The sequence below is a fragment of the Onychomys torridus genome, chromosome 10 (assembly GCF_903995425.1).
Source record: "Onychomys torridus chromosome 10, mOncTor1.1, whole genome shotgun sequence".
Classification (NCBI taxonomy): Eukaryota; Metazoa; Chordata; class Mammalia; order Rodentia; family Cricetidae; genus Onychomys; species Onychomys torridus.
This window is the reverse complement of record NC_050452.1, coordinates 9125947-9145249: the sequence shown is the minus strand read 5'-3', so window position 1 is coordinate 9145249 and position 19303 is coordinate 9125947. Positions and strand designations below refer to the sequence as shown.

The 19303-nt window shown below is 41.0% G+C and overlaps 1 protein-coding gene across 1 annotated transcript in view; it reads right to left on the bottom strand.

Moving 5' to 3' along the window:
- Positions 1 to 19303, bottom strand: part of Ehbp1 (EH domain binding protein 1) — a 286967-nt gene that overhangs the window by 181747 nt on the left and 85917 nt on the right. The window lies entirely within an intron of this gene.

Below are 19303 nucleotides of genomic sequence, written 5' to 3'. Positions count from 1 at the left end.
TCTCCAGATCCAGAAGAGAACTTAAAATAGTAGTAATAACAATAATAATATTTGGTGGCTGGGGAGATGGTTCGGTGGGTAAAGCATTTTCTGCACAAGTATGAAGATCTACATGTGAATTCTCAGAATTACATAAATCTGGGCACAGTAGTATGCATCTAGAGTGGTTTGAATGAATGGCCCCCACAGGCTCATAGATTTGAACTCTTGGTCATTAGGGAGTGGCAACACTTGACAGGGATCAGGAGGTGTGGCCTTGTTGGAGGAAGTGTGCCACTAGGGATGGGCTTTGGAGTTTCAAATGCTCAAGCCAGGCCCAGGGTCTCTCTCTTCCTGCTGCCTGCCATCCAGATGTAGAACTCTCAGCTACCTCTCCAGCATCACGTCTGTTTTCTGCTGCCATGCTTCCTGCCATGATGATAATGGTCTAAACCTCTGAAGTGTAAGCCAGGCCCAGTTAAATGCTTTCCTTTATAAGAGTTGCCTCATCATGGTAATATAACACTGACTAAGACAGAAGTTGGTACAAGCATAGGGAGATGGAAGAGAGATAGAAGAATTCCTAGCATTTAGCTAGCCTGGTGTATGTAGGGACAAGAAAAACAAACAAACAAACAAACAAAAACCGTCTCAGAGAGTGGAAGCAAGGACTGAGACCTGTGGCTGTCCTTAACCTCCACATATGTAAGTGCATGCACACCCCCAAACAAATATATATGCGCATAAAAAGACAAAAGTAACATCTTAAGCCAGGCAGTAGTGGTGCACATCTTTAATCCCAGACTCAGGATGCAGTGGCAGGCAGGTATCTGTGAGTTCGAGGCTAGCCTGAGCTATAGTGGGTTCCAGGACAGGCTCCAAAGCTACACAGAGAAACCCTGTCTCAAAAAACAAACAAACAAAAAAGTAACATCTAAAGATTTTTAAATATCACTAAGCTGCTTTTCCAAGGAAATTATACCAACCTATAACCTTGGGCATGTGACAATGCTAGTCTAACTGACCACACTCATCACGGCACTGCGTTTCTTCTTTAAATACTTGCTCTGCTGTAAGAAACGTCTTTGCATTTATCTGATCATCTGTGACTTTTGAATCTGTTCTTATGTTCCGTTTGCATTTTCACTTTTGTGCTTTTTCTCATCTACGTGGGTCTTTTGTTTTAAAAAGACTTCTAGAGCTCTCTAGTACTAAAAATATTAAACTTTTGCTTGCTGCACTGTTGCTAATATATTTAGTACTTTCTTGCTTTGTTCACAATTATTTATTTTTTTCATCAAAATAATTCTTTACTGATTCTTTGGGAATTTCACATCTTGCACCCAATCCCACTCACCTCCCAGTCCCTCCAAGTCTACCCTTCATCCCTGCAGCATCTCCCCTCAAAGAAAACCACCTCCAAAATAATGAAAAACAAAAAACCACCTCGCTCCTCCATCTTTCCCATCTCTCCAACACCTCTTCATTCATCCTAGTGGCACTGGGAGCTGTGGTGTGTCACACAGTACACTCTTCCGTCCAACATCCCATCTGCAAGTGTTCACTGCAATGAGTCGTTGGTCTGGTTCCAGGCCTCTGGCACTCCATCACCTCTGGACCCTCATGGAAACTCCTCTCGGGTATCCAGCTGTTGCCCCAGCCATGGAGATCCTGCAGCTACTGTTCCACAGGACCAGCCTTCACACATCCAGCAGGTCACACATGGGGTAGATGTTAGGGTGGGCCAACCCAAGGCCCAGGATGTGGATCTGGGTGGTAACTGAGCTGGTCAGTCTAGGCCACTGGGACTGTCTACCTCAGTAAGGGGCAGAGCCAAGTCTCCTAGGCCCATGCCATCTGGGCCAGCTCTCCCATGCCTATGGTAAGGAGTGAGGCCATCTTTCCCAAGTGCAAGGCCAGCTCTCCTGCTGCAGTGTCCACTGAGGGGCAGGGCCAGCCATCCCATGGCCAGTCAAGGGTAGGGCTGGCTTAGCACAGCCCTCAGATTTCAACATGCATGATTCTTATGACCCTCTGTGCTAACATGGGCCCTGGACATCAACACAGACCCCGAGTCCATCATGATTTCTAACTATGCTTTTAATTGCTGCAGAAGTAATCTGACTTCTGGTTTCTGGTTCTACATGTAAGGCACTTCAAAGTCACCACTCTGTCTTCAGAAAAGTGAAAAAACGGCATGAACACACTACAAGGTACCAAGTCTTAGAAAAATAAGAAATGTTAGGCTATAGGGCAAATTAATGCCCACTAAATTGTGCAGCTAGACAGGCAGATAAAAAGAATTGTAACATACTGAAGCACAAACCTCCTTGGGAACCAGGGTTAAGATAGGAAAATCATGTGTAATTGAGGAATGGCTAGAGGGTAGGTATGGTTAAATCTGCAAATTAAAACACCAGAGGGATCCATTCATATGTATCCATACCAGTACTTTTAATTATTACTTCCAAGTGCTAACTACCTGAGAAAACTCACCTTGTGCTAATAAGGGAAGAAAGGAACCACTGTGAAATACATCAGATAGTGCCAAGGTCTTATCTAACCTTACCTACAAAAGCTTTATCAGAGTCTGACTGACCAGGAAGAAGAGAAACACCAACACAGTCTTTTCTAACAATACCATCCTACCTAGGAAGGGGTGGGGAAATTGAAAAGCATTTGCCATTTCACAACCTAGAGGCACAAGCACACTGAAAATCTGAGAGTTCATCACCTCTACCACCTTCTTAACACCATTGCTCAAGAGTTGCTTACAGCAGTCCCTTTTACCCAGTATAACATACCCAGCCAGAGGAAAAAAATAATAATAAAGACAAAGTCACACTAATGGCAAAAACCATGGTCTGAAGAAATAAGCAATCATCAGAACAAATTTTGGTATGAAAAGAATATCAGAATTATCAGAACATGAATTAAGAACTAAACTGAACATGCTAGGATATAAGACATTCGATAAAGTAAATACCACATAACACAGGATGGGAACTGAGAACAGTAATAGTCTACAAAAGAACCATCACTTACATAAATAATACAACTTTTTTTGTAACAACACTTAAGACTACAGAACTTCTGGGTGAGATGGTAGACCAGAAGCTGCTTCTGTATAGCCAAGAATAACAGGAAAATAATCTGCAAATAACGACTCCATAAAATCACGAAGCGTACAGGACACCTGAAGAGTTCAGAGAAGAAGATGATGACAACCGGAAGCTGCCATGCCTAACAGTTCTCCACCAGAAGCATCACCAGAAGGTAAGCTGAGAGACCCCAGGGAAAAGGCAGGCAGGCCTACCCTCAAGATAAGCAATGTCCTCACTAGCCTCACAGTAAGATACAGATTTCAACAAAACAATGATTGTGGTCTGCAGTGGTAGATACCTCAGCCCAGAGATTCAAGTACCACCTTCCACTAACACTCCATCTCCCAGACACTGTGCTTCCTTTTTTTTTCCTTATTAAACATCATTTCTACTCTGTTGTGTGTTCATGCATGTGCACATGTGCCTGCAAATGTGCGTACAAGTGTGCAGAAGCCAGAGGTCGGCATTGAGTGTCCTCACATTCTTTACTTTACCTTCAGCTCGGTTTTTGAGAGTTCAGGATTCTCCCTGAACCTAGAGCTTAGAGATTCGACTGGATGACCAGCAGGATCCAGGGTCCTCTGTCTTTACCTCCCACACTGCTGTGCCTGGTTTTCTCACATGGGTTGGGGGAAATCAAACCCAGTTCCCCTCTACTATATTTTTAAAGTGCTTTTGGTATTTTTTTTCTTAGATTTATTTTTGATTGTGCAGGCATGGTGTGCACAAATGGGAGTATGAGGGGTGAGTACAGGTGTCCTCAAGAGGCCACAGGCAGCAGACCCTCTGGAGCAGAGATACAGGCAATTCTGAGCCACCCAACAGGTACTGAGAACTGAGCTGGGTCCTTGGCAGGGCAGTACTCGCTCTTATCCACTGAAACATTTCTCCAAACTGTCTCTTCTTATTCTTTACCTTCCTTCATATGTTTATTTAATTTTGTTCAGGGATTTTTTTCAATTATTGGGCAAGGTTTATTTATTTTTTCTTTCTTCTCTTATTTTTGCCTCCTGTGTTCTTCCCTTTGTTCTCACTACCACACTGTTAGTAGTACTTCAACTTACCTTCCTGGGCCTGGTGTGTCTGTGTGTGTGTGTGTGTGTGTGTGTGTGTGTGTGTGTGCGCGCGCGCGCGTTTTTGCGGTTGCTTTTTAAATACCAGTATTTAGATCTCTACTCTTCTTGGACTAATCTTGCCTTTGAACTTGTCTTTTTGTCACATTTTCTAGTCTCTTGCTATACTCTTGTCCTCACTGCGTTTTCTCCATGATGCTTCTCTTCCTTTTCATTTTAACCTTCGACCACCTTCCTTTAACTCACCGATTCGTTATTGCCCACATTGACCCTAATAATTTTAATTGCATAGTATATTCTATGTTAATTTTCTGCATTTTTGGCTTCTGGTCACTGGTGATGTGCCCATCGTCATTGTCATCATATAATTTTGTTTTCTCTTTGCTGAGAGTGCTGGGAATCAAGCACCCAAGAGAAGGATACTCAATAAAAAAGACCCCCATTAAAACCAGAGGCAATAGCCAAACTAAAAAATAAATAAATCATACCACAGAAACTAAAGAGTTGTGAAAAAGCAAGTTTTGTTCTTTTCCAAAAGAACAAAACTCTTCAGTTACTGAATTCAAACATAATAAAGTAGGTACAGTATGGAATGAAGATTTCAAATGTTTACTAGAAAAACTGATGCATCTCAAACAGACACACACAAACTAAGAATTCAGTCCTGGACCTGGAAAGGAAAGCTAGTAACATAGGCAAAGTGAGTGAAGACTACTGAAGAGACAGACGTCTGGAAAGGCAGAAACGTCAACAAAGCAAAGTAGGTGCAGAGGGACTATCACCAACAGACTGGCCAAGTACAAGAAAGAACACCAGGCACAGAGAACAGACAGAAACAGGGTGGGGGCCACAGTGAGGGTGGCCCCCACACTGAAGAGCAATCCAGAGACCAAACCTAGGAATCCACAGGCTAGGAGGAGATCACTGAAAGTGCAGCACAGATTTCCCAAATGCAGAGAAAGCAATGGACATATCCAAACACCAAAGGCACTAAAAGCCCAAGTGGCCATGAACAGAACTTTCCCACATGTTATAAGTCAAGATGAGCAAATACAAAACAAGTAAGCAATATTAGAAGCTGTGGAGATGGCACAATGAATAAAGTACTTGCAGTGCATGACAAGGACCCAAGTTAGGGTCTCAGTACCCACAACAAAAGATGAGTGATGGTGTACGTCTATAACATCAGTGCTAGGGACCACAACAGGGGAACTTCAGGGAGCTAGCTGAAGTGGCAAGGTTTAGTGAGAAACTTCACCTCAAAAATTAAGATGAAAGAGTTGGAGAGATGGCTCAGTGGTTAAGAGTAGTGGCTGCTCCTTCAGGGGACCAGGGTTTCTTTTACAGGATCCACACGTCAGCTCCATAACCAATCCCAGTCTCAAAGGATCGGACCCCATCTTCTGGCCTCTGCACAACACATGGTACATAATCACACATGTACAACCATCTACATGGAAATAAATTTACAAAACAAGGTGAGGAAGTGATTGAGAAAGACTTATCAGTAGCAACTTCTCATTTCAACAAAAAAATGGGTTCTTAGACAGGCATGGTGGTGCACACCTTTAAGTCCCAGCACTTGGAAGACAGAAGCTGGAGGATCTGAGTTCAAGGGCAGCCTAGTTTACAGAGCAAATTCCAGTCCAGCCATGGATACACAGTGAGATTTGGTCTGAGAAGGGGAAAAAAGGGAAAAGGTCCTTTAGAAAAGTTGGTCAAATCTAGTAAGCTAATTAACTAGAAGAGTCTTTTGACTCAAATTCATGAAATTAGATGAAAAAGAAGAGGTTATTATATAACCCCTCATCCTGCAGTCTGGATGAAACTTCTTGCCAACTGAGAAACAAGAAAGACTTCCAGCACAATCAGTGATTATTATGAAGGCTGCTGACGAACACACCTTTCATATACAGACTCTTTATGTTAAAAGAGCTACAAACCAAACTTGAGGCCAGAGCCTGGATGGTATCAAGAAGCACCTCACTGTTCTCCTGACACTGCCTGGCAGTCTCAGACTATTAGAAGTTAAAGTGAAGCTATCCTACCTCCTTGCATTCCTGTGATCTGGAATGTTCCTGTATCAATTGTAATGCTGTCAGGAATCCCTTAGGAATACCCAACGATCTCATTTAGGTTCCCCAGACTTTTGAGATAATAGCTTCAAATCCCAGGAAAATGGTACATCTAACCATTGTAAAGACAGTATGTGTGTGTGTAAAGGCAACCAGTTTAAAGGCAATTAGTCTCCCTCCTAAGGAAGACTGCAGGCATGCTCTCAGGTGTGTCTTTCTTTCTGAGCATCTCTTTCTCTCTTTACTCTCTTGCTTAAGTCGCTATTAAAATATTTCTACCCCACCCCATCCCCCCAAAAGTAAAATACAATGGAGAGGGATGGCAGAGGGCTGCAAACAAAAGCACCCGCCACCTAGCTTGCAGACTGAAGTTAGATCCCAGGAACATGCATGGCAGAAAGGGAGAACCGGGTCCCCCAAGTGTCCTGACTTCCACACAAATGTCCAGATGTGCACACACACACACTGGGTCTCCCAAGTGTCCTCTGACTTCCACACAAATGTCCAGATGTGCACATATACACACACCAGATCTCCCAAGTGTCCTGACTTCCATACAAATGTCCAGATGTGCACACACACACTATTGGTGAAATTATTAAGGCCACTCCACGTAGCTAAAAGGGAGGTTTATTTTGTGGGGTAACTTACAAATGAAGGGATAGGTTGGGTCTAGCAAAGGTACGGCGCAGTCTGGCAGTGTTCTCTGGAGAACTCTGCTCAGTCTACCTCCTGTGTCCAGCGTCCCAGAACCAAGCAAGAGAGCGCCCTCCTCTCTATCTTAGGTCTTCTGCTTCCTCCTCCGCCCCGCCTTGTGGGTGTGACCATTACCGAAGCCTCAATGGGGGTTGGAACTTCCAGGCCAATGCTGGGATGGCTACCCACTACATCTCCCCCTTTTGTCTAAATAAGAAAGTTCTAACCTAATACAAGACTATATACAAAGAGATGGTTATCAAATATTGTCCAGAAGTAATGAGGGATAATGACCTAGATAAGTTGGAATTACAATAAGTGCAAACAATATCAAGCAAAAAACACATAGTGAAATCCAGGGAAGTCTAGAGCATGGGTAGGTGGCATGTTACAAACATCATTCCAAAAGGTGTTCTATCCTAAAGAACCTGAGTCTAATACTTAATATATTCTATCTAAGATATTATATATGTATATATACTAAGTTGTAACTATAACTGCTAATCTTCAACCTCATCAAAGACCCGAGAAGGAGTATAATAATACCTGAGAAATGGGAGAAGGACACAAGCAACTTTCGGGAGTCTTGCAAGAGTAGACAGAGACAGCTAGCAGCCTGGACAGTCACCTAATGTTTCTCAGCATCGTTGGTGCATTCAAATTGGCTACAGGCCTAGAGTATCTGACAGACCATTTTCAGAAGCAGGAATTCTGAAAGACCATCTTACCCTGTCTTGGCAAAGTATAGTGGTCGCTTTCCTTGTGTCCCGCTTGTCCAGAAAGGGCAGCATTTGTACTGTCAGTAGTTGAGGCAAGGGCAGTTCTTTGCCCAGGAGGCCATTTTGTGCCAAGAAGACAAACTTCCAAATGGAAATGTCTTAGAAGCCCAACATTCTCTCTGGAGAACTCTGCTCAGTCTACCTCCTGTGTCCAGCGTCCCCGAACCAAGAGAGTGCGGCCCCTCCTCTCTATCTCGGGTCTTCTGCTTCCTCCTCCACCCGGCCTTGTGGGCATGACCATTACCAAAGCCTCAATGGGAGTTGGAACTTCCAGGCCAATGCTGGGATGGCTATCCACTACACACACACACTGGGTCTCCCAAGTGTCCTCTGACTTCCACACAAATGTCCAGATGTGCACATATACACACACCAGATCTCCCAAGTGTCCTGACTTCCACACAAATGTCCAGATGTGCACAGATATACACAAACAAACATTTAAAAAATTAGTCATTGAAGCTCTTCAACAAATTATGCTGGGAACCGACCTGCAGAAATATGAAGCTAGATCCACATTTCTGATTGCATCAACTTAAAATGGATCAAGGACCTGAACGTAAACCTGAAATTGTCAAACTGCAAGAGGAAAACACTTCAAGGCAGAGATATAGGCAAGAAGAGTCTAACAGCACAGGAAAATAGTCCCAAAACTGACATATGGAATTAAATTAAATTAAATTTAAAAGCTTCTACACACAGAGAATAGAATCAGAGTGAAGAGACAGGCTACAGAAAGGAGGCATTTGGCTACCATACATCAGTTAAGGAACAAATATCTGGAATATATTAAAAACCATAAAAAAGAAAATAAAAACCAAAAAAAGCTAAATAACCCCATCCATTAATGGGCTAATACATAGAATAGATAGCTCTCAAAAGAAGAAATACCAATGACCAATGAATGCATGAATTTATAATAAGTCCATTATGCTTATATAATTATATATACACATGTATATATGTATATATAAACATAATGGAATTTTATGCACCATAAAGAAAATTGAAATCATGGCATTTCAGGGTAATGGCTGCAATGGAGATTATAAGCAAAACTGTTAAACTCTGAAAGACAACTATCACATTTTCTCCCCTATGTGACTCTAGACTTGTGTGTCCGTGTACAGTCAAACATGTATGTAGGTCATTAATGTCAAAAGGAGACCAGGAGACAAACAGAACAGATTTTAAGTGAGAGAGAAGGGGGAAAGGAGATATTCATGGCATGAAAGCAAATGGAGGACCGACCGTGGACAGGAAGGCAGGAGACCAGCCAAAGGGGACAGGAGAGATGGGGCAGGCAGTGGCAGAGCAAGAATCAGAACGAAGGAAAAATGGAATTTATGTCTAAACATGCCATAACAAAATCCATTACTTTGTATACCAATTTAAGGTACTTAAAGTTGAGTGAATTAGAGAATTTTATCTTATAAGGAAACAATAAAACTCATATCCAGTTAAATACACAACTAACCAATTTGCTTATGACATTCAAATACATAAACCATGATGCAGAAAGGGCTATAAATAACAAAACTTAGTGCAATCATGATACTTAATAACAGGCATGCAAACATGATTCTAAACATGAGTAACAGTAAATTTACTAACAGTTGTATAAAAGAAGGAAATGGAGATCTAGCCCCTCAAATCTCTGATGAAGGAAAAAGCATCAGCAAATGTTTGAGCTAGTCACGTGTATTTGAATTGGATTAATCGTGTACTATGGAACAAAACTGACAGCCTAGCCACCTGAAAGATGGCGGTTATTATCCACCATTTCAAATGATTAGCAGTGCTGTAATAAGAAATATTGTATACTTACATAGTTGGGAATTCAGCTAAACTTCAACTCAGAAATAGTTCTTTCTCCCTATCAAGCAATGTTGTGGACAAGGACCGTATCAGACAGCTATACCACCCAGGCAAACTCTTCTTTCCACCCACACTGTGATCTACACTTGAGGCACTGATATCACTATGAGAATCAAGCGTGGAGGTTTGATTTGTTATTAGCAGAACAAATAGCTTACTGACTAACCATAATGTAAGATGAATCCTAGAAAAAAAGAACTTTCGTTAAAACTAAAATAGCAAAAAATTTGAATGTCACAAATATTTTATGGCTATTCTCTACCATCAAGTAAACATGATACAAAACTCCAACAAGCTTTTGCTCTCAGAGACAGTACACAGGGCTGACTCTTTAACAGCTCTATATCTCCCACAGATTTGGTAATGTTTCTTGATTGGCTGATGATTACTAAAACAGTACCCAATACTGTTTTGCAACTACTGTATATTTAATCTATTTCTACCAGACTTTTTGTGCAAGGAGACAGCAGGAATTCCTGACATGAAAGCAAGCTCAAAGCTTCCCTTATAGACCTTACACAACCAGTTCTGTTGAGCTGGGTGGTGGTTACATACTAACAGTGTTTGCTCAAAAATATCTGTATGTAACAGAATGTGATCGTTTTTTCTCATAGCAAGGTTACAGAAAAATATCTTGAACTGTTTCAGTGAAAACTACTTGTCGAAATCAAACAAACCTAAATGTTGCAATGGCATGCTCAGTTTGTGTCACTTCACAATAGTGACCCAGTGGTCCTGCACTCTCTCTGGACAGCTGTTAGTGTGAACCTTTGGTCCTGGTCATTCTGAACCAGCAAACCTTAATAGTACAGTTCTGGGTTTTTATGTCCTTTGCAGCTGAAAACTTCGACCTTCATGCTATTAAAAACAGTTATACTACTGACATTCATTTAAGAGTCTCTAAAGATTCTGTGCTATAAATGATATTAAAGAAATATTAAGAAAACAGAGGAGAGAAAGGCTGGGTTAAAATGATTTTATTTTTTAGATAGGGTCTCACCTCACAGCCTAGACTCCCTGGAACTCACTAAGTCGCTCAGGTTGGCAATCCTCCTACCTCAGCCTCCCTAGAGCTATGATTACAGCTATGAGCCACAACATCCAGCCAGTAAATTATTTCTTTTTGTTAAGGATGCCAGACTCTATGAGAACAATGTAGATGAAAGCATACCGTATATAGCTAAGCTACAAAATACAGGCATTTCTATTGCCATCACCATAGAATGCACAAAGAACATCCAGTTTGCATGAAGAAGTGGAGGATAAATGAAAGACCCAAATGTGACAGCACGTGAGGAGCAGAGAAGCTACTATGGAACATTTGCATGTCCCACGTTGCAGAGAGCACCTTTCCCTATGCCACCAAACAGCTCTTCCTCGGTCTACCCACCACATGAGTACTGTTGATGGCATATGTAGGCCATGACTCGAATTAGCATGTGTGGTTTCTAAAGGAGATAGGGCAACCCTGGACATGCTTTGCTTTCTCTCCTGAGGAGCTACCTTAGCAGCTTGTGTGGCTAGCTTTAAAACCACTTCAAGGATATAGGTAAAGTACCACTGTTTGGGGGTGTATTGCTTTCCTTGACTCTCGAGATTCTGGTGCCATGTGACAACGCTTTTTATAGACATTTGCTTGCCTTTGAACCAAGTGACTCAGGTATTCCTTTAAAAGGCTCTTCTTGGATGACAGGGGACTTAACGGCATGAATGGTGAGGATAAAGAAGTACCCAATCTGCACAGTGATGTTCCAACTTCATAGCTCTGGTGTAATTACATACTGAAATATTTTTGATAGGATTGAACTTGCTTCAGGGCAATTTGTAGGATCTACTTTAAATTAAAAAAAAAAAAAAGAAGAAGAACATATTCAGATAATTACCATTACTTTCTGTGATATTTTAGGTACAACCTGATTTTTCAGTATTTTTCAGCTCCAGGGTGATAAAAATACCTTAAACTTTCTACAGTTAAAAGGGCATGATTAGGCATTTAAAATTAAAGCTGAACCATGCTATTCAGTTACAGCATAATTCTCTAAAAGAGTGTGCAAATAAAAGGTGCAATATAAAGATCAATTAAGTAACTTATGTTTTTCAATGAGAATGATGCACAATGAGCTCTGTAGAAGTATCCAGTACACACTGCCGTGGAAAAGCTGCAAAATCTAGCAGGGTAAGTAAGTGGTGGAGAGCAAGCGTGCGTGCTCAGCACGAGAAAGGCCCTGGGGTCAGTCCCCAGCACCAGGAAGAAAACAACCTAACCAGTATTATTCAGAGTGCTTTCCTTCTCCCAGCATTAACGTGAAAATATGAAACATACAGAGGAGATTAAAGAGACAATCTAACAACAGAACTCTCTGAGCTGTTTTCTGTCTGGGCAGAAAAATTATTCCATGAATTTCTCAACTCTAATACTTAGTAATATAAAAAAGCAACACAACTAACTATGGCAATAATTTACCATGCCAGGCACTGTCTTCCAGAACACATGCTAAGGGACACTTGTATGAAGTAGGCATGTTTTTAGTCTCACTTTACAGCTAAGTAAGTTAAGGTACAGAGTTTTTCACTGGCTTTACCAGGATCACACCACTAAGGAAATACCCAGGCCCTTGCACTCTTAAATATCACAAGTACTGACATTTAAATGTTTCTGAAAAGGCTGGTGCTGACTGAACCTGACATACGCAAACTAGAATTGAAGGTTTTCCCTGATATTTAGTTTTCAAGGAAACAAAGACTACCTTCTAAATTTTATGTTATAATTGTGTGTGTGTGTGTGTGTGTGTGTGTGTGTGTGTGTGTGTTAACATTCACACGCATAAGGGTGCCCACAGAGACCAGAAGAGTTACAGGCAGTTGTGAGCACTTTCACCTGGGTGCTGGTGGTTGACATTAAATCACTGAGCCATCTCTTTTTTTTTTTTTTTTCATTTTTCTTTATTAAGAAATTTGCTATTCACTCCAAATGCTATTCACAGAACCCCCCTCCTCCATCCTCCCGCCCCCCAGCCCTCTTTCCTAAGCCATCCCACATCCCCACATCCCCCAAATCGAGTTCTCTCATTGGGAGTCAGCAGAGCCCAGCACACTGAGCCCCTTCCCACTGCACCAAGGCTGTGCAAGGTGTCACACCGCAGGCACTGGATTCCAGAAGCCTGCCCATAGACCAGGGACAGATCCCGATCCCCTTGTCTGGGTACCCCCCAAACAGTTCGAGCCAAACAACTATCTTCTATATCCAGAGGGCCTAGTCCAGTCCCATGGGGGCTCCACAGCCACTAGTCCACAGTTCATGGGCTTCCACTAGTGTGGCCGGTCATCTCTGCATGTCCTCCCATCATGATCTCCATGTCCTTCCTGAGCCATCTCTCGAGCCCCAAAGTCTATCTTCAATTTCCTTATATCTCTTCCTATTCCTATAGAGTCCTGACAACCTTGGTAGAAAGCAAAAAACCACAACAACAACTATGCTGCACTTCATTTGCTGTAACAGCATTAGTAGCTATCTGACCCCTGGTCTGTTTTCCTGTTTGTTTTGAAGACCATTCCCATCACTTGCCTACTCTAAAATAACAATTAACTGTCTTGTCAAAAGGTACTGCTGTTACCGCTCCAGCTTCAACTGCCTATGAACCCCTCAGGGCTTATCTGGTGGTTAAACTCTGTCTTTCCTTCTCTTCCTGTTTCCATTGGCAGTTTTGAGCACTGTGCTTGGGCTGGGTTTTAGGTAGTGGAGGTCAAAGTTCATTTCTGGCTGGTCTTCCATTCACTACTAACAGGCCAGAGAGGCTATGCTGAGGGAAGTGAAGGTGCCCCTTCCGAGGCTGAAGCAGCAGAGCAGCCAGCATGCGTTAGCTTATTCCTGAAGATAAGTACCTTTAAAAGGTCTTCTTTTCAAAAGCTAAAGCCTCAGACTTGACTTGGAGGATATTATCTAGCAAGTTACTTCAAGGTTACTGTTGATAAAAATTCCAAGCCAGTTTCTTTCGCTTTTATACAACTACCACCATTCTGAGAAGAGCTGTCAATCACACCATGCCTGGGGGGCTGGGATGTGTCTGGTGTGGTGCCCAGTATGCTATTGGTGCTCCAACTGTAATTCAAGCAATAACAACTACTACCAGGTTACTGCACGCAAAAACAATGACAGAAAAGCTATGCGCAGTTCAGAGTCGAAAGCAGAAAGCAGGTTTAAGCGCTTCTTTTGAAAATAGTTTAGTAGTCAAGTTCATGGTAGAGGAAAAAAAAAAACCTCTGAGCTAGGGTTTTGAAATGCTTGGTTTTTTTTTTTATTTATTTTTATTTATTTTTTTATTTTTTATTTTTTAAAGATGAGCACAGGACTCTTTCACAGGGATCCTAACAGGATGTAGGGAAGATGAGCCAGTGTGTCTCTCTTCCGCAGACTTTTTTAAAGGTAGGTGATTTTGTTTCTGGAGGAGAAAACTTACAAGAGAAAGGAAAAGATCTGTCTCTGCCTGTTCTTCAAAACTGAGTGAGAGAGATGGAGGCGGGGTGGAGGGAGGAGGCTACATCAGAAGTCAGGGAAGAAGGTGTTCGCAAAGCAACCATTTTTCAGTAATAGGGAGACGTGGAGGTGCTTGAAGAGGCATGTGGTACAGGAGTCAGGCGCACAGAACTGTACTGACTCTAGAGAAACTAAGACTCGTTTAAGATTAAAAACCTGTATTTAAAAACCCTAATAAACTGTAAGTTTTATATGGGAAAAAAAGAAGACAATAAAACTTTTATAGTGTGCTCCAGTGGAGTTAAAAACTATCAGTGTACACAGCGAAATTAAAAGGCACAGATCCCTCTGCTCCTGCTATGTGTGAAAAGAAGTCACAGGTTTCTGGAGATAGACACAGGAAGCCTAGTAAGTTCCCTGAGGAAAAAGAACAAGATCAGGAGATAGAGTTACTTTACTCCTTCATATGAACTTTTTAAAGGAAAACTATGGCCACATACTACTTTTTCAATTAAATTTTAATTTCTAAAATAAACTTTTAACTTCTAAAGTAAGAGCATTATAAAATTATAAAAATAAAGTTAATTTTAAGACTAATGATGAAATTTTTAAATAGAATTTTCACTTTCCTGTTTTCATATCAATAGCTCAGTGATATTCACAAATTTTAAAAAAAAATTGCATTTCTATAAAACTTCTTAAAAGAATACTTGATCTAAGTCAGGCCTTTCTTCGTCAGCAGACAGCAGCTAGCCACATATTGAAGGCTCCGATCTCCCAAGCCCTACTTACTATCTTCTACAGTCTTGGACCAGTTTTGGATCACAGAAACAGCCTGGGCAGCTTCAGATTTTCCCAGCCACTGCCTTCTGTGGTTTTTAAAACCGCTTCAGACTTCTGAGACACAAACTAGGTGTGGGTTTAACAGTTCTTGGGCAATTCTGATTTATTTAGAAGTACTTCATTTGCCTTACTTTAAAAGAATTATTTAAAATGCCCTACACGTGAAAAAATAAAGAAAAAGAGAATGGTCTATGGTCACATGATTTCAATGTCCAAACTTTATCATTTTTACTGACTAAAATATTAGTAATTGAATAATACCCCAGAGTCAGTGACACACAGCAAACAATTCCTGCCCCATTTAAAAGCAGGGATGCTATATACAATGACAGGGAAATAAACATTCCATAAAGAGAAGGTTATCAGTATACTGTTTCTTCTACTGTGTAAAAGGGTGAAACCTTCGGCCTCCACAGACCAACTGGATAAGGCGGTGACCACACAAACTTGTTTATTTTTTGGTTGACTGGGCAGAAAACAGGAAACCTCCCTGTGAAACTACAAGAAGGAAGGTGTGACTTCATGGGGCAGTTGGGCTGCCTCAGAAGGCAGAGCCTTTCCTACCCTGGAGTACCTTCTGTTTACAGATGGTTGTGACCCATGATCTGATATGCCTACTGTGGAAACCGGCATCCTAACCTAACTACAGAGACACAGGACTTGTTAACAAACCCAATTCATAAAATGCTGAGAAGAAAGACTTAGGTTTAGGCAGTCACATAGTTTCCTGATCATTTCCAGGCAGGGCCCCAAACAAGCTGTTTAAAATGGACTAAAATCAGTACAGGAATCTCTGAAGTAATTGATATATTCTAGTAAACGGTTCCTTCTAAAATTAAATGCCGAGTTCCATTTTTATCCTGATTACCATTTTAAATTGAGATTATCTCCTAGGAAAAGATGGCTGGAGGGATGAATTATGTTGAGGCGGGATGGCGAGAACAGAGGAGGCCCAGATGAGCCAAGAAGGGGCAGAAAAGTCGAACATAAAAGAACTCATTTCTGTTCCATTACTTTTAATAGTCCTTTAAGAAAAGGGTAAATATGTTAGTTAGCACATAGACCAAATCTGTTCCAGTTGTCTATTATGTCAGCTCTTTAAAGTCAAAATTCTTAGGCCAAGCAACTATCCATAAAAGAAGGGTAGAAAGTCTACTTTTTATCAAAGACCACTGACCATGGGGAAACAAAAGCAAGGCACAACAGAAGCAATGGCTTGAGCCTCACAGGTTTGGTTTTGTAGACTCTGCTTGTCTTCCTTCAGGGCCCCTTAGGTAGTCCAGTCACAAGCCTGGTGCCTGAACCTCTCACGAGCTCAGGCTATCCGCATGTGCCACTCACTATATCCAGCCAGCTCATATTTTTATGTGAATTTTCTACAGCTTAAGAAAGAAAATATAACATTGCCCTAATCTGACTCTACACTAATTCAAACTTTAATAACAAAGAAACACCAAAGTATACACAGAAAGTGTATCTTAATAAGGGGAAATGTGTGAAGGAATTAGAGTAGGCGTACAGGGTGAAATGGCATTCAGATGAGGCTGGACCGGGAGCAATGATGGACCAGCACCGAACCCTGGAGGAATCTTATGAGAAAGGAGCTGGATTAAAGTATCATCAGAGAACACCTACTTCTGACCTATTTTCATGTCTGAAATGATTCCAGACTGGCCTGTGAAATCTGAACCAGAAATTCGATAACTGTCACCTGAAGTTACTAAATCATTAGGTACGTATAATGTGGAACCAGAGCCAAGGAGGGGACCACTAGCACTGGGATCAAGCAGGGGAGAAAAGCCACACCTCAGTGGAACAGCCTGAAGGAGCAAGGAGGAGCAGAGGCAGGAGAAGGCCGCTGTTTATTTAAAGTTCTTCTATGGTTCTGACTGGTTACCATCTGTGTGCAGCAGGAAAAATAAAGACGTAACCTTTAAGTTCACAAACAACGAGAGCTGAACCCACGCTGAAAGCCCCTCTTCAGGGCAGGGAGCAGCGCACGCTCTCTCCTCTCTCGGTCTCTCTCTTTCCTTTCGCTAATTCCATCAAAAGGTTCTTGTCAAAAACAGGTTTGATTTTCTTCCCTGTGTATACACGTTAGTTACGGGTGATTAATAAAGCATTCATTCTTCTGTTTGCTTTGGCAGAGAAGTCACTAGGGTTGTGTTAGCGTTACGGAAATATTTCACTTTATATGGAAAAGATATGAAGTGTTGCTTATTTAAATACACATATGGTTAAAAAAAGTTTATTTGTGTTTACGCGCACAAACAATAAAAAACATTTCAGTGAGAAGCAATGAGTTTATTAAAAAAAAAAACTATGAAAATATTATGCTTATCCAAAACAGGTTTTGTAGATATATCTATTTTGGTGGAATGACAAGTCAAATTTTGGTAGAATGATAAAGAGGGCTAAAAAGATTTCACATTAAATATGACAAAAGTAATCACAATTTAAAAATATTTAAATATACAAAGGCCTTACAAAATAAAATGCTATAGTTTAAAAAGTAGTTATATTACAAAAAGAGTTCTCCCCACGTAGGGTATCTGGACACACAAACTTGCCCAGACTCATAGCCACTGAGAATTCATATTTCAAGTGCATGTCTATAAAGCAGCCTTTCCTTGGAAGTCTGTTCTGATACAAGCAGTCACAGAGAAATGTCAATGAAATCTATCCTTTAGTAATTGCCACACAGTCATTTCATAAATTAAGTTACTTTGTCTATCCAGAAATAGGAGTTACGGCATGTTAGAGTCCGGCAATGCCTGCTTGGTTTCCAGTCAAAGCAGTAGCCTGAAGTAAGCGACCACACCACGATGACCTGAGACTCCCCTCTCTGGGTCCACCACCATGACGTGAAGGACAACACAGGTATGTCGAAAACAGTGAGTTATCTAGAAACCACCAACTACAGAACAGAGACGACAGCGTGGGTCTGCATCATCTCCCAGATCTCCACTGTAGCCCTAAATTGCTAACGAAAGCAACTTATAAAGAAGGAATTAGATGAGGGCTGGAACTCAGGTGTGGGCAGGATAAGGAGGACTGATGGCAGGGCTTGTATAAAATGTCACAGCGAGCAGGACTTCACACCTAGTGCGCCCTGGCTGGAGTTCCCTCTGACAAACACAGACCCTTTTCCTCTCATCTTCCCACCTTCCCACCACGTTGTTTGGCAGCCCCCATTTCTTTCTATCAGACCTAAATCACACCCTCTCCTACCTTCTCCTCCCAACGAGAAATAAAATCAAACAAGCCAATCCAGTCTTTTGTATTTCCCCCTTTTGTTAGTGGCTCCTACGTAATAAGGACTCATTATTTACAAAGTATCACTACCAGTTTAGACTCATTCTTCTCAGCCCTCCTACCAAATTAAATTGAGCAATTTCAGGTGGTTCCTGCTAACTTTATTCCATTTTGTCACACTCCCTAGGCATCACTTCCATTTTATATGATCTACTTGCTAACATGTGTGCGTTGAGACCTCCCTCTAAACTCAACTTTGAACCACTGCAAACACCTGAGTGAAGCACTGGTTTTGTCTACTGATCTGAAAGCCTATAGATTTTCATACAGTCAAGTTATCACTGGCAGAGATTCTAACCTCAGAGTCACCTCAGCATAAGTGGAAGCCCTTCTCATGGCTCACACTTGTGAAAAAACTTGCCAGTGCCTGAGAAGAAATCAACCACTGTGAAAAGTTTGAATTAACAAACACTTTTATACTTAGGAGAAAACATTCATTCTAGAAGCACTTATAAAAATAAGCCTTAAAAAGACAGGCATGGTGCACATTTTAAAATAAGAATAATGCTAACTGAAAATGTCTCTAAATGTGAACAAACAGCAACCTAAAATTCATACATGTACATGTTCAAACAAAAAGAACAATGCTAAAGTAAAAAAGTTATTTTATTAACATAAGGATAATTTTCCTTTTGAATATTTCCAGTCATTAAGTTGGTTGTCTGACAGTTATAGCTATCAATTTTATTTGTAGATTATTCCTTGCAAATCTGATTCACAGATTCTGTCACAGAAAATACCTTACTTAGGCATCAAACTAAGAGTGTAATAGGTAACAGAGCTTAAGCTTGTCACTCTAAGTTTATTAAGGATGAAATTGGACATTTACAAATGCATAATGTTTTTGCTGCAGTTTGCAAATTGACAAAAAAATAATTTTAACTCTTAAATCAGCAGAGAAATACAAAACTATCATGAAAATTTGAAGTCAAGTTAAAAGAAAATCTGCAAGTACAAGATACTAATGACAAATTCATCTTTAAGACACTGAGCATCTACTATTTTAAAAGCTCTGTTTTAAGTGTACAAATTATACCTAAGAGTTATGTCACTAAATAAGCAAATGCATGGAAAGAATATAGAAATC